Source organism: Zootoca vivipara, chromosome 1 (genome assembly GCF_963506605.1).
Source record: "Zootoca vivipara chromosome 1, rZooViv1.1, whole genome shotgun sequence".
Classification (NCBI taxonomy): domain Eukaryota; kingdom Metazoa; phylum Chordata; class Lepidosauria; order Squamata; family Lacertidae; genus Zootoca; species Zootoca vivipara.
The window spans coordinates 125,170,233-125,185,136 of NC_083276.1; the positions used below are offsets into that span (position 1 = coordinate 125,170,233).

The 14,904-nt window shown below is 45.7% G+C and overlaps 1 long non-coding RNA gene across 1 annotated transcript in view; it reads right to left on the reverse strand.

Annotated features, from left to right (window-relative positions):
- The window catches only part of LOC118096098 (uncharacterized), a 124,163-nt gene that overhangs the window by 70,666 nt on the left and 38,593 nt on the right, over window positions 1-14,904 (reverse strand). The window lies entirely within an intron of this gene.

Consider the following 14,904-nt stretch of genomic DNA (forward strand, 5'->3'; position numbering starts at 1 on the left):
TTTTACACAGGACCGATTTCAGCTGTTTGTTACAGTGCTGGCGACCCTTGCAATATGGCAGGAGGGCAGCTTCTTTCCCGGTCTCATCCTTGCTCGCTCTACATCAATGAAAGGGCTTGATTCACTCCACATTTGTGCTCTCTCTCTCTCTCCCCCCCCCACTCCCGCCATGGGTCAGGATAACATATTTTAAAGATCCCCTTGGGAGCTCATTCAAGCTCTCTGTTTACATAGCAGATTGGTGGCTTTATGTTTGAAGTCAGGATTTAAGCTGTTCCTTCTAATTACAGAAAGACTTTGAAACCAGAGAGACCTCAGCTATGGAAGAGAGAAGGGGGGCCCGGGAGAGGATTGGTGAAACAATGACTTTAGCCAAAGCTAAGCTTCCTTAGAAGAAAGGATGTGGGCCTCGGAAGGGTGTAGGTATGTGTGTATGTGTGTATGGAAGAGAGAGATCGGCTCACAACCAAACGAGACATATGTTCATTTCCCCTTCTTATGGTTTTTAATTCTTACTGCTTCTGACACATACCCCCTGTTCCATATCCTATGTATCCCATAATTTTCATGTAATTGTTAAGTAGGAGTGCACACCAGACCCTCAAAATGTCCCTATTTTTCCAGAGAGAGTCCCAAATTTACAGATTTGATCTCCAAATGTCCTGATTTTCCTTAAATAGTTCCAGTCATGACTGACTCTGGGGTTGCAGTGCTCATCTCGCATTATTGGTCGAGGGAGCCGGCGTACAGCTTCCAGGTCATGTGGCCAGCATGACAAAGCCGCTTCTAGCGAACCAGAGCAGCACACGGAAACACCGTTTACCTTCCTGCTGGAGTGGTACCTATTTATCTACTTGCACTTTGACATGCTTTCGAACTGCTAGGTTGGCAGGAGCAGGGACCGAGCAACAGGAGCTCACCCCGTCGTGGGGATTCGAACCGCCAACCTTCTGATCAGCAAGCCCAAGAGGCTCAGTGGTAACTTTAGACCACAGCGCCACCCGCGTAACTCAGAGTGGCTTACATGCAGCTCCCAGCCACTCTCCAATCCAGGCCCCAATCAGGCTGAGACCTGGCTAGCTTTTATAATGTAATAACATCATGTGTTCCATGGCCAGAAATGGCGCCCTCCAGATGTTGATGGACTCCAACTCCCATCAGCCCTCGGACAGCATGGCCAACAGTCAGGAGTGATGGGATGTGCAACCCAGCAGCAACTGGACGGCCACATGTCCCTCATCCCTGTTGAAAACTTTGCAAGACTGAATGCCAGCAAATGTCTGCATTAGAAGCAACTATTTCCTTGCAGTTCCCAACCCTTGGGAAGCACATTCCTCCCTTTGGGGTTGTGGCGTTCTCTCGAACAGGCTAGCAGCGGCCATACTCCCGGAGGGACTCTACTTAATTTAAATGTAATTTATTTCATTTATGCAGCTGATGTCTCATTCTTGCAAGCCAAGAAAGGGACACCGCGAAATGTGTGTCTCGCTCCTTGGAGGAAACTCTACTTGCTAACACTTTAGTAATCAGATTAAGGGTCTCAAACCGCAGCTGTGTTTGCACTATATAATTATTCTACTTTATAATGTGAAGGATTGTCTTCTTTCCAATTAACATGACCAGGCGTTTCCTTGCCTCCTGTTTTTCAATTTGTTCCCTGAATAAATAGGGCCCCACATTTGCAACAGTGGATTATTGCTGTTTGAACCACACTGATCCAGGCAAACTCCGGCAACAATTATAATCTCTTATCTGGAAATGACTTGAGGGAAGGGGGCCATGAATCCCACTGAGATGGAATTCTTTCCAGCATTATCCACCATTCTAATGGATATAGATACAATCTATATTAATTAAAAGCTGCAGGGCAGCCAGAAGTAAGATTTGGCGTTTTTTGGGGGGGAGGGGCTTACTCCTCATATTTTATGACCCAAGAGGTTGTTCTCTCCTCTAGCCTCCACTTCCCTCCTCCAAGGCCTTCTTCAGTAAGCAGCCTGAATGCATATTTTCCCAGCAAAAGGAAGGCAGTTCCCTCAGCCTCATCTCCCCTCTCCTCGGGAGTCCTCCGGGGCAGCTGCTGCCATCGCCCCTGGCCTCTGAGCTGCCCCCGCTGCCCCAAAGTGAGGTGCCTCCTCACACTGCCCCACAGGCGCCAGAGAAGCACCCCCTGGCCAGCCCTAGAGGCATCATTTGCCTGGGGAGCTTCTAGCCAGAGCTGCTGCAACAAATAGTTGCAGAAGCCTTTGGGAGGCAGAGACGTGAGAAGGCATCAGAGGGAGGGAAGGAAGGAAAGAGGGATAGAGGCCAGTGTTGCCCACGGCACCCCTGACCATCATTCAGTGAAAACCACTGGGGTAGGTGGTGAAGAAAGTAATTGGGGAGAAAGAAATGTATTTTTGGGTGATAGGCTTGAAGCCATGGGCTTTGCATCTGGTCACAGTGTTAACTTAAGAGGAAAGGAGGGAGGAAGTAGGCATTCAAATGAGTCCCTTTTTGATGCTATGCACCAAGTGTGCCTAGAAGCAGCAGCATGAAAATGACAGAAAATGCCTTCTCTGGTCAACTCTAAGCATCTGGCAGGAGGAATTCAAATGCATACCGGAAATTTAGGTTTGCAGCGTTAATTTAGGCTCGTGTTCTGCCGACCCAGTGCCACAAATCCACTTGAAAACAAACATAACATCTGACTTACTGCAGTTAGGGGAATGGAGTGGAGATGCACTAGAAAGTGTGGGGGGATTGATTAGCTAGAAGATCTTATAAACAGCACAGAAGCAAATCAGGATGACCGATCCGTCTAGTATAATCTTCCTGCAAATAAATCACAACCCATAAACACCAGACCTAATCTAACCTCCATGTGGACTTTGTGTAGCACGAATGCTCAATAAGCAGGGTTGTCTGGAGCAGCCCTCTGAAAACAAGCAGCGGCTGTTTCCCAAGTCTGTCTCCATCCTTAGGCGAAACACACAGCTTCCTTGCTGGGTGGAAAACAGAATAGAAGCATTACTTTGAAGAATTGAAAAGGTAAACTGCAATTTCATGGGCAAGGCAATTAGCCAAGCAGGAGCGATTCTCAGCATAAGCCTGGCATGAGTGGCTAATCCAGAACAGAAACACGTTCAATATTCTTGTCCCATGACCACTTATTACCTTGCAGTTGTAACGCTGTCTGACCCCCTATTTTCATTGGAGACACATTGTAGGGTATGCAGTTAGTTCTGCAAAAAAAACCCTCCACTGGAGCCAAGGAGATAAGTAACTATACAACCTTTAGAAGACACATGAAGGCAGCCCTGTATAGGGAAGTTTTGTTAATGTTCCCATTCCCAGGACATTCCCATGTTCCCAGGACATTCGGAGATCAAATCTGTAAATTTGGGACTGTCTCTGGAAAAATAGGGACATTTTGAGGGTCTGGTGTGCACTCCCACTTAACAATTACATGAAAATTATGGGATGCGTAGGATATGGAACAGGGGTATGTGTCAGAAGTAGTAAGAATTAAAAACCATAAGAAGGGAAAATGAACATTGAGGTGTATTTCATTGAGGGGCAGTATTTCAAAATGAGTAGGAAAATGAGAGTACCCCCTAAACATTTTTTAAAGAAAAAAAAAGGACTGGGTAGAGTCGTCATAGCGATCCATATTTAAAAGTAGAAGTTGGCAAATGTGTTCTCTTTTTTGCTCTTCAAAATATGGCAACCCTACAATCCGCTCGCTTACGCTAAACAATTGGCTTCCGCCGGCATTCCCAGTAGAACAGCTTGTTACTGCTCAAATCCAGGTAACTTCCTTTCTGAGAAACATCTTCCTCCTCTCATCCAGTTGTTGCATGTGATGCTATCAGCATTTTTCTTTATTTTAAGAGATGCGGCTAGTTAGGCTTGGGTACAAAAAGCGCCAAGCCCCCCTTTGCAGAGGAGATATCAATGTTTCCTCCACCACTAAATAAGAGAGCCACTTCCAAGAGATTCACTGCTAGTGAAAGGTGTGCAGTAATAAGCCTGCCATCTGCCTGGCAGGAAGCACCATGGCAATTAAGAGATCATTTTCACGAAATCTTCCCTGAGCACATAGCTCAAAGCTAACCAGTTGCTGCAGGCATTTTTCGGGCCTAATGAGAGAAGGGAAATCTTAGAGAAGTCCCATTGAAATTAATGCACACGGCTGACTTGGATGGAGTTGCCATATTTCAAAAAGTGAAAAGTTGTTGGGCTTTCTTTTTATAGTTTGCCCGAAGCTGCTTCTTTTTGCAAAATCTCAAAAAAACATAAATGATTTTTTAAAGCTATTTTTTTAAATGAAAGCCACCAAAAATGACACTGCCGACACGGGTTGCCATATGTCCAGATTTTCCTGGACCTTTCAACGATTTCCGCCCGGACACCGCTTCCGACGGCTGATTGTCGGCTATGTCTGGAAAATTCCAGACATACGGCAACCCTAGCTTGGATTAATTTAATTGGATCTACTCGGATTGTACCTTAGTTGGATGCAACCAATGGCATATAAACAATAACAACAACCATAACATGTGCATTCCTTTTTGCATGTTCGAAAACCTTTCCCTTTACGTTCACCATCTTCATTAAAAAACACCAGTGTGTACGTGTCAGAGAAGTGTGCTAGCTTCCTCCCCCCCCCAACCAACCATCATTCTCATCCCCTGCCACAAGTTGGGAGAGTTGATTGTGATGCCTCCAGACCATTTTGGGGGGATGGATTCCACCACATACCACAAATTTAGGTTTGTACAATTAAAGTGGATTAAAGTGTTTTGCTGAATCTGTTATAAGAAAATAACCCACTTTTAAAAAAAACCAGCAGAAGGCTTTTTTGCAGTCGTACAAGAGTGTGCCGTTTCTATTTTGTCAATAATGCATGTATTCTGTTACCTTCATAGCTCTCTGCATAGTGTGACACAGGAGCAGAAGAAAGGCCTGAGAGTTTCCTTGTCCGTTGCGAAAAACAGTACCATTTTCCTGCAATGTGTCTTCTTCGACTAGTTGACTCGATGCTTGAATTTGTTTAGATACCTTTTTTTTTTCAAAGCAAAGCTACGTTCAAAATGTGATGAAACTTTACTGCCAATTTTTGTAAGCTGCTGTGGGAAATGTTTTTGGCTGAAAGTGGAGGAAGCCCGGCAAGTCTTATCTCCCGTCCCACCCAACAAGGGGTGCCCAACTGTCAACATTGTCCTGCAAGGGTGTTGAGAGACAGTGACCAAGGAGAATTGAACTGCCTCCACTCCAGCTGATGCACAGAGAGCTCAATCCGGCTTTCTAGATGCAGGAGCCATCTATGTACCTGCAGCGCACCTGACGTCACATGCCGATGTCCTGTTTGGGGCAGGTGGGCATAGTCTAGGGGAAATGGCCTGGCATGCCGAAATGGGCTAAATTTGTCCTGAGGCTCCCCACGTCTCCTTTCAATAAACCAGCCTGTATATACAATTTAGCTACCCAGTGGCTCACTTCTCCAGCCTCTCGGCAGATTTCAAGTACCTTTTAAAAGGGTGCCAAACAATTTCACTAGTGATTCACTATCATATTCATTACTGTGGGATTCGTGCCACTGTTGTGTTCCTCGTCTGTGGCCTTAGGTGCTGCTTCAAGGCTGCTGTACCCAAAACAAATTGTCCTGCCATTAACTTCCAGACTGCTGGAACCTGCTCTCTTCTTTAATTATGATGATGCTGTGGGAGCTGATAGCAGGAGCACAGAGCCTGCCTGCACCGCAAGACCCTCTGAGCCGCGAGGGAGGAGAAATCTGCTCAGCTTCTCCTCCCCGCTCCAACACCCCCCACTTTTCAGAGAGTTGTACTGGCATGGAGAGGAGAGCCGCAAAGTGCCTACTCCTCTTATGACCCTGAGTAGTGTCTAAACCACTGAGCCTCTTGGGCTTGCCAATCAGAAGGTTGCCGGTTCGAATCCCCGCTATGGGGCGAGCTCCCGTTGTTCGGTCCCTGCTCCTGCGAACCTAGCAGTTCGAAAGCACACCAGTTCAAGTAGATAAATAGGTACCGCTCTGGTGGGAAAGTAAACAGTGTTTTCATGCGCTGCTCTGGTTCGCCAGAAGCGGCTTAGTCATGCTGGCTACATGGCCCGGAAGCTGTCTGCAGACAAATGCTGGCTCCCTTGGCCTATAGGGTGAGATGAGCGCCGCAACCCCAGAGTCGTCCGCGACTGGACCTAATGGTCAGGGGTACCTTTACCTTTATGTGTAGCTGAAGTTGTACTACCAACCTTACCTTACTGTATGCTTGTAAAACGTGGACCACTTATAAACGCCATCTCCAGCTCCTCAAAAGATTTCATCAACGGTGTCTCCAAAAATTTTCACGCATCGTGTAGAATAAGGGAAGCAGTGGAAGAAGATTGAAAATTGTTACCATGGAAGGGTGGAGGGGAATCAAAGGATTCGGGGAATGATGTTTATTGTTTGAATTTAAATTTGCAATGTTAAACTCAATTAAAAAGATTTATTAAAAACGGAAAAGAGGTCAGCAGGAACTCCCTAGAAGTCAAAAGCTGCATACACATGGTATGTGTGAAACACATTTAAAGCACGTTGCTTTCTCCAAGGAATCTGGGAATGGCAGGTTGTTAAGGGTGCTGGGAACTGTAGCTCTGTGAGGGGTAAACTACAGTTTCCAAGATTCAGAGTGGGGCGGGGGAAGCTTCAAATGTGTGGTGTGTGCATAGCCAGAGAAACAGCAGGGGTGGGTGGCAATTTGACACCTAACACGACAAAGGGAGAAATAGCAAATATTCTGGCTCGGATGCCACAAAATCCAAAGGGTGCATTGCTAAGCCCTTTGTTGGCAAATAATTATTATTTTCCTAAGGGGTTTCAAGGAAACCCTCTGCCAAACTTGTCAGGCAAGTAGTGCAAGGCACTGATTAACCAATTATTTTAGTGCCAAGGGCAGTGCCAGCCTCAGCAATTTGAACATTTTCTCCTCTTCGACTTGGGCTCAATGGAGGTAGCTCGGTGCCTTTTCCCAGACAATTCTTCACATAGTCAACAAAAGCCGAGACAGTGCTAGATGTCATGTAAGCTTGACGGGATTTATTTTTTATTTTTTTATTTAATTAAAACTGTGTATATTCAGCCCTTCCTCCAAAGCACTCTTAAAAAATAGATGGTGCTCCCATTTTATCTTCACAGCAAACCAGTGGAGAACATTAGGCTGAGAAATGCTGGCTGGCACAGAGCTAAGCAGAGAGAACTTCATGACGGAGGTGGGATTTGAACCTGGGTCTTCTCGATCTGTGGCTGGTACCCACACCATACATTTAAAGTGTATTTGAAGCACATTACTTCCTCCACCAAAGTATCCTGGGAACTGTAGTTTTTTGTTTGTTTTTTTGTTTTGTTTTTTAAACATATTTTTATTGAAGATTTCTTGGTTTACAAAAGTACGTGCAAGGTCTCTTTTTTCAAGGTACATTGTCTACAGATCAGTTTCATTTGTTGAGACATGAGCGTTACATTAGGAAGAAAAGGGGGGAAGAGGTGGAGGGGGGCATGGTGAGTGGGGGTCGGGGTCGGGTGGCAATGCTTCTATTCTACTTAGTGTATGTGTGGGGTTTTGTGTCAGCATTGCTTGTGCGGGTCCTCTTTACTATTCACTTGTATTCCATTGGTGGTGGGAGAGGTTGGGGTTGGCCTAGGGCAGGGATGTCCAACAGGTAGATCATGATCTACTGGTAGATCGTGGGGTGTGAGCACCGCAACCCCAGCACCAGCTGATTTAACCAACTGAGCTATGGACCCAGGAACTCCTGCATGCAAGCTCTACTACTGAGCTACAGAACTATCCCCCAATGATTAATTTCTACATTCACAGCGAAGATCAGCAGCCTTTCTGGGGCAGTAGGTACATTTGGAATTTTGAGAATTTTTGGTGTTTTCAAGAAAGCACTTTTAGTCAATGGGCGATCAGGAAGAAAACAACGGTGTGTGAATTGTCACGCGTTGCCTAACATTCAGGGAAATCCTAATTAATCTCCAGGTAAAGGTAAAGGTACCCCTGACCATTAGGGGGTTGCGGCGCTCATCTTGCTTTACTGGCCGTTTATCCACAGACAGCTTCCAGGTCATGTGGCCAACATGACAAAGCCGCTTCTGGCGAACCAGAGCAGCGCATGGAAACGCCGTTTACCTTCCCGCTGTAGCGGTACCTATTTATCTACTTGCACTTGACGTGCTTTCGAACTGCTAGGTGGGCAGGAGCTGGGACCGAACAACGGGAGCTCACCCCATCGCGGGGATTCGAACCGTTGACCTTCTGATCAGCAACCCCTAGGCTCTGTAGTTTAGACCACAGCGCCACCCATGTCCTGCGTACATCTCTAGCGGCCCCCAAATAGCTCTCTAGCATCACTTTTGGAAGACCCCTAGATGCCTCCGTAGATGCCAAGCAGAAAGAAAAGTGTGTGGGGGGGTCTAATTCAATGAGCCGAACTCCACCACCCCGCCTCCCCCCCACTTTGGCATCACCCACCACTGTCTTTTTAATTCCCGGTTCTGCTTGCTGCCTCATCCCTTTGACATCCAGACAATTGCAGCTATTCAGACAACTCTTCAGCCACCTGCCAGCAGCCATTCTTATGCACGTGGGCACAAAAAAAAAAAGCACAATGCAGAGAGGAGCTACTCTACTTCGAAACAAAGTTCTTCCCCTCCCCCCTCCCATAAGGTTTTTATTAATTTCCACAGCTTTTACAAATTTACTTAAATTTTAATATATATATTTCTTATTTTTTTTTTACTTCCCACCCTTATCTGCGTTGTGTCTCTGTCCCCACCCTGTACCTACTGCTTTATATAACATATTAATACAATTATTCTCTATTTCACTTATGGTTGTTTCCACTCTGCTGCTCATAATTCGAACCCTGCCAGCGTTTTCATTTGACTATAGCAGTTCTTCAGATAGGCTCCTCTATTCCTAAAACAGTTTGCCTCTTTTATCCTTTTCTTTTTGCTGTCGAGTTTGCTGTTTCCGCACAGTCCGTTGACTTTTGAAGCCATTTTTCCTCGGTTGGTTCTTCTCCTTCTCATGCCTGCCAACATTTCTCTGATGAAAATAGGGAAGTCCCATTCCATAATGATAATTTTACTATTTATACCGCACCCATCTGAAAGGTTTCCTCCAGACACTCTGGGTGGCTTCCAACATATATAAAAACATAATAAAACATCAAGCATTAAAAAACCCCAAAAAACTTCCTTATACAGAGCTGCCTTAAGACGGCTCGGGTGTTGGATAACTCTATACCCACCAACATTTATCTGATGGAAATAAGGACGTCCTAAGGAAAAGTGCTCTGGTCCATGGGGTCACGAAGAGTCAGACACGACTAAACGACTAAACAACAACAACAAGGAAAAGTACACATAGATGTGGGGGGAAATATACACATGGATGAATGGGAGAAACTTTGGACACAAACCTGGAAATTCACAGCCTCGGAGAGAATTAGGGAGAATATGATTACATTATTTTACAGGTGGCATTTAACCCCTGTAAAAATTCACAAAATGTACAAAACCAAGGACAATCTTTGTTGGAAATGTCAAAAGGAGACGGGAACGTTCATACATGTGTGGTGGCACTGTGGAGAAATAAAAAATTTTTGGAATCAGGTATTCGAAGAAATAAAAAAAATAGTCAAATATAATATAAAGAAAACCCCATAATCTTTTTTACTGGGGATTATGGATAGTACAATTAAAAAAACAGGACGAGACACTGTTCTTGTATGCTGTGGCAGCTGCAAGAATTCTGATCACGTCCTACTGGAAGAATAAAGAGATACCCAGCATTGTGGAATGGCGAGAGAAATTGTTTGGATATTTAGATCTGGATAACCTGACCAATTCAATTAGAGGGTATTCTAATAGGAAATTCCAGCTTAATTGGGATAAGTTTGGAGAATACATGAAAAGACAGTGCCCCACAATAAAATTCTGGGTTTATTTCTAAGATCTCGTAATGAACAACTTTGATTTATGTTAAGTTGATTGAATGGATGGAGGATGAATTTGTATATACAGGTTATCCTAGGTTATATATTTGCAGAAATATGGGGAAGCAGTATTGTAATATAGCATTTGACGAACCCGAGAGAGAGATATGTGGAAGTCAAATAGGGGAGGAGGAGATAAAGAGATATAATTAAAGGGGAGAATAGATGGAAAGTATGATTTTTTTCTTTTTTTCTTTCCTTTTTCTTTCTTTTTTCCTCCCCCCCCCTTTTTATGTTTTGTTTTTACTTGTAATTCTTTTAGGGCTACGAGTATTATAATTTAAGATGGATTTGAAGTGAATGTATGAATTTAATTTTTAAGTTATATGGTTATTATTTCGTTATTTTTTCCTACTATATATGATTTTGTATGTTATTATTATCATTTCAAATGTGTGTATGCGTTTATGTGTGTGTTTATTTTAATTTTAATTTCAATAAAGTTTATTTAAAAAATTTATATATATAAAAAAGGGAAAGTGGGACATTCCGGGATCAAATCAGAAACTGGGACGGCTTCTCTAAATCAGGGACTGTCCCTGGAAAATAGGGACACTTGGAGGGGTCTGCTTTCTTTCCCTTTCTGCGAGTACAGGATACCAAAAGCCATCTTTATCTTGAATTCCACAGCGGACTCCTGCCAGGACTCCAGGAAGCATAATGACTTCTGCGGCCGTTCTTGGCTGCTGAGTCAAGCAACAGTAATAGGAACGGTTAATATGATGAGGATGTGGGAAAACCTTACAATGGCACTGAATAACGCAATGAAAACAAGGAAGGCAACACCAACTCACTGACCCAGACAAATGGCGCCGGCTTTGCCTAATCCCTCTCCGCTATAACGGTGGATTATCATCATTAGTAAACAGTCAAAGTGTCCCACCTGAGAATGGTGGCTATATGACTGTCTCCTTTAGGAAGAATTTTTATTACATGCTGCATAGATAGGTACCAATCTCCTCTTCCCCCCCAAAAAGCAACAACACTAAATATACTAATACTATATCGCATCACCAAATAAAAGATGCAATAATCTATACCAGGCATGTCCAACAGGTAGATCGTGATCTACCGGTAGATCACTGGACGTCTGTGGTAGATCACTAGTGGATCAGTGGCTCCCCCCCCAAAGAAGCTAAAAAACTTTGGCTCCCCTAAAAAAACTCAACACCTTTGTCCTGCACCCCTAAAATGACCTGAACCACCAAAAAACAGGGCTTTCCTTCCTAAAAAAAGCTCAGTCGCTTTCCTCAAGAACTTTTACGTGAACCCCCCAAAAGGTAGGGCTTTCCTACCTTAAAAAACCCTCAACAACTTTGACCTGAACCCCCCAAAAGGGGGTAGATCACTGCCAGTTTTTAACTCTGTGAATAGATCGCAGTCTCTTGGGAGTTGGCCACCCCTGATCTATACCTTTGAGAAATCTATTCCTTTTTTAAAGAATGGACACAGTCCTACATTGCCAGAGGTGCAGGTGTGAGAAAAGTGAATCCATAGCCAGAAATGTCTTTTTCTTTCTTAAAAACTTTATCCTGAAACTGGTCACCCCAATGAGCGAGTTGTCTTTCTGTTTTAAAACCATAGCTTCCTGGTTCAGCCAGGGTTTGAATACCCCTGTTTGATATGTTTTCCCTCAGACCAATTTGAAAATGTAAGCCATGGTTAAGCTGAGGTGTGTACACTTCAGACAGCCACTGCCCATGTGCAGATGACAGCTTCGTGGAACTGGAATTGTGGTTTGCAAGTGGGAGAAACAAATCAGGGAATGTGAAATGGGTAAAGACAACCCCATCCTCTCTGTGGTATATATGGCAATGCAAAAATGCAACTTGAAACACAGCGGTGGGGAAGGCGGCAAGCAGGCAAACAGGCAGATGACCGGACTGAGGTTCATGGCAGATTTAGAAAGATGGTATTCTTGCCATTTAAGAGAGAAAGGAGGAGATGAGGAGCAGAACAATGGATTTTGGGCACAGAAGCTAAGAACTTCACAAATCCCGCAGAAATCAACGGGATGTTCTAGTGTTGAATTTTGGCTAGATTGAGCCCTTTAATGTTCCTCCAGGAGCAGCACGCAGATGCAATGATGGCCTGGTGAACTGCATTTCAACCACCCTTGTAATAGTACAGATTGGGACTCATTCAGTGCTTGGTTTAATATGCAATGCGTCCCCTTCAAAGTAAAAAGGTAAAGGACCCCTGGACGGTTAACTCCAGTGAAAGGCAACTATGGGGTTGCGACGCTCATCTCGCTTTCAGGCCAAGGTAGCCGCCGTTTGTCCACAGTCATGTGGCCATGACTAAACCGCTTCTGGGGCAACAGGACATCATGACGGAAACCAGAGCACACGGAAATGCATTTTACCTTCCCACCACAGTGGTACCTATTTATCTACTTGCACTGGCGTGCTTTCGAACTGCCAGGTTGGCAGGAGCTGGGACAAAGCAACGGGAGCTCACTCCATCGCAGGGATTGGAACTGCCAACCTTCGGATCGGCAAGCCCAAGAGGCTCAGTGGTTTAGACCACAGCGCCACCCTTCTGGAATGTGGCACGTGTAAGGATGGGGCCACGCAAAAACATTTTGCAAATATATTTCAAGCGTTGTTCCCTCCGCGTTGCCATGTTGTGGGTCTGAAAACCGATGATTGAAAAAGGTAGAGCCCACCTGGCCTGCTCCTGTTGTCATATGTGACATCAGGTATGGGACAAGCAAGGATGTGACTACATTGAAATCATTGAGAGCTTAAAGTTGGCTCCAGATCGTTCCCCTGCAAGTGGGGCTTGCAGCCAGTGCCCATCAGCTTATCAAGCCCTGTCCGTTTGCAGGTTCGCTTCTTGGCAGCAAGAGAGCCTTCACTCTAAAACCTGGAATCTCATTTATTTGCAAATTGTTCCTTTTGGGCTTGTTGTGGCCTGGGACTTCTTATGCAACTCAAGAGGAACCAGAGAAGATCAGATGCAGCAATAGAATGCTTGCAAGCTGACGCATTGCCACGAAGAAGCCGAGCAGACGGATGTGGAAGAGACCACGCACATGCCAGCCAAAACCAGATGCGTTGCCAACTGGAGAGGAAGCCTCTTCACTTATTTCCCCTCTCAGGAACAGCTGTGGGTGATACAGTAGATCACGGGTGTCAAACACAAGGCCCGGGGGCCAAATCTGGCCCGCCAGACCTCGTCATGTGGCCCGCCAAGCACCCCAGCCAACGGGACCCAGCAGCGGGACCTTGCTGCTGAAGCGCCACGCCGACAAAGCGCCGACAAACAGCTGGGGCGGGGGGTTAGAAAGGCGGCCAGAGCAGCGCTGCGTGGAGCGCCCCGAGCCACAGCAGGAGGAGGAGGCAGCTTGCCGGGTCAGCGCCCGGCAGCGCCGCACGGAGAGTCCCAAGCCTCTGCGATGCAGCAGTGCTCTGTAGCACTTTGAATCCTCCTCCTCCTGCCACGGCTCGGTGCCTGGAAACGGCAGATGCTGCTGCTGCTGAAACACAGACAAAGCACCCAGCAGCGCCGTGTGGAGGAGGAGGAGGATTCAAAGTGCTACAGAGCACTGCTGCGTTCTAGAGGCTCGGGACTCTCCGCACGGCACTGCTGGGCACCAACCCGGCAAGCCGCCTCCTCCGCCTCCTCTTGCCTCACCTCCTCCTCCTCCTGCCGCGGCTCAGCCTCATGAACGTGAGCTCAGCAGCAGCTCAGCCTCATGAATGTGCAACTCTGAGGCTTTACGCACTTCTCCTAAAATGGACACCCGCTGCCTCACGCTGCACGGGAAATGCTTTCCCCTCTTTCCTTCCTTCCTCTCTCCCTCCCACTCCCTCTTTTCTTCCTTCCTCCCTCCCTCCCCTCCCTCTCCCTCTCCTCAGAAACATAGGATGCTGCTTTATACTTCTGGCCCTTAAACCCTGGAACCAGGAGAGCAGCTCCAGTGAGTCAACCTCAGCCAGTCCCTTTGGTGAAGGGTGGTGGCTCACTGGCAGAACATCTGTCCTGCATGCAGAAGGACCCCAGCATCTCCAGGTACTAGTAGCTCTGCAAAGGTCCTCCATGAAACCCTAGCGAGCCTCCACCACCCAGTGCAGTTACCAAAAATCATTTTTCAATAAATTGTACAATAATTGTACATTTGAATATCTACTTGCCATTATTCTGACTATGTTTCTGCTTTCAGAGCTAGTTATTACTTACATTATTACAAAAAACAGTAATAATTGAATGCAGTGACAATAATTTATGATAATAAAGAGTGGACACATAGTCCTACAGATACAACCGGCCCTTTGAGGGTGACCAAACTGCTGATGCGGCCCCCGATGAATTTGAGTTTGACACCCCTGCAGTAGATGCATTCACTGAGTGCTGCTGGGCATCTGAGCCAAAGCGCCACTTGCCTCACTGTGACTTAGAGCACAAGGCTTGCAGCCCACATTAGAATCCTATACAGATTTACCTGGGAGTAAGCCCCACTGAACTCAGTGAAAGTGTGGAATGTGATACATACGGTAAGTAGCAATCAAGTACAACATTCCTTGTTTTCCTAGAGTGGACATGCAGGGAATGTTTGGTCCAGCCTGTCTAAAACAGTCTGTCGCCAAATGGGCAGCATCGAATTTTGCTATAAGAAGCTGATGATCTGAGTTACAGTCAGCTCCAGGTCTTGTTTTTGCTGACTGTATAGAGCTTCTCCATCTTTGGCTGCAGAGAATATAATCAATCTGATTTCGATGCTGCCCATTTGGCGATATCCATGTGTAGAGTCGTCTCTTGTGTTGTTGGAAGAGAGTGTTTGTGATGACCAGCTTGTTCTCTTGACAGAACTCTATTAGCCTTTGCCCTGCTTCATTTTGAACTCCAAGGCCAAACTTG